Raw genomic sequence first — 1,370 nt, forward strand, 5'->3', positions numbered from 1 at the left:
CAGCTTGTAGACTGAGACATACTAGGAAGAAGGATGGGGCCATCCACTTCTCAAAGAATTGGCCATGGAAAACCTTATAAATAGCAGAGAAACACTGTCTGATACATCACTATGCAACTTTATGAATAGCCTGCAAACACTGTTCGATACAGTGCAGGAGGATGAAACCCTTAGGTCAGAAGGGTCTCAAAATATGACTAAGAAAGAGCTGCATCATCAGAATAGAAACAACCTTACTGATATGGATAAAGTAAAGCTTTCAAGAGCTCTATTTGCTGACATGGCAAGACTCAAATTGAGGAGAAACAAGTGCAAACATCCATTAATAATCAGAACATGGAATGTACGAAGCATGAATCTAGAAAAATTGGAAGTTGTCAAAAATTAAATGCAATGCATAAAGATTGATGTCCTAGGCATTAGTGAGCTGAAATGGACTGGTTTGGGTCATTATGAATCAGACAACCACATGATCTACTATGCCGGGAATGACAGTTTAAAGAGGAATGGTGTGACATTCATCATCACAAAGGATGTTTCAAGATCTGTCCTGAAGTACAATGCTGTCAGTGATAGAATAATATCCATATGCCTACAAGGAAGACCCATTAATAAGACTATTATTCAAATTTATGCACCAACTACCAAAGCCAAAGAGGAGGAAATTGAAGATTTTTTATCAACTTCTGCAATTTGAAATTGACAGAATGTGCAATCAAGATGTGTTAATTATCACTAGTGACTGGAATGCAAAAGTTGGATGCAAAAAAGAATGCCAGTAGTTGGAAAGTTTGGCCTTGGTGACAGAAATAATACTGGAGATCCATGATAGAATTTTGCAAGACCAATGACTTATTCATTGCAAACACCTTTTTTCAACAACAAAAATGGCCACTATACACATGGACTTTTTCAGATGGAATACACAGGAGTCAGATTGACTACATCTGTGGCAAGAGGCAATGGAAAAGCTCAATATCTTCAGCCAAAACCAGCCCAGGAGCTGATTGTGGAACAGACCATGACCAGGTCATATGCAAGTTCAACTTGAAGTTGAAGACAATTAAAACAAGTCCACAAGAGCCAAAATATCATCTTGAATATAGCCCTCCTGAATTTAGAGATCATCTAAAGAATAGACTTGATGATTGAACACCAATGACTGAAAACCAGAATTGTGGGATTACATCAAGAACATCATCCATGATGAAAGCAAGAGGTCATTAAAAAGATGAGAAAAGAGGAAAAGACAAAAATAGATGACTGAAGAGGCTGTGAAACTTGCCCTTGAGTGGAGAGTAGCTAAAGCAAATGGAAGAAATGACAAGATAAAAGAGCTGAACAGAAGATTTCAAAGAGCAGCTCGAGCA

The sequence above is a fragment of the Orycteropus afer genome, unplaced genomic scaffold (genome assembly GCF_000298275.1).
Source record: "Orycteropus afer afer isolate SDZICR_OR568_19922 unplaced genomic scaffold, OryAfe1.0 scaffold00168, whole genome shotgun sequence".
Classification (NCBI taxonomy): Eukaryota; Metazoa; Chordata; class Mammalia; order Tubulidentata; family Orycteropodidae; genus Orycteropus; species Orycteropus afer.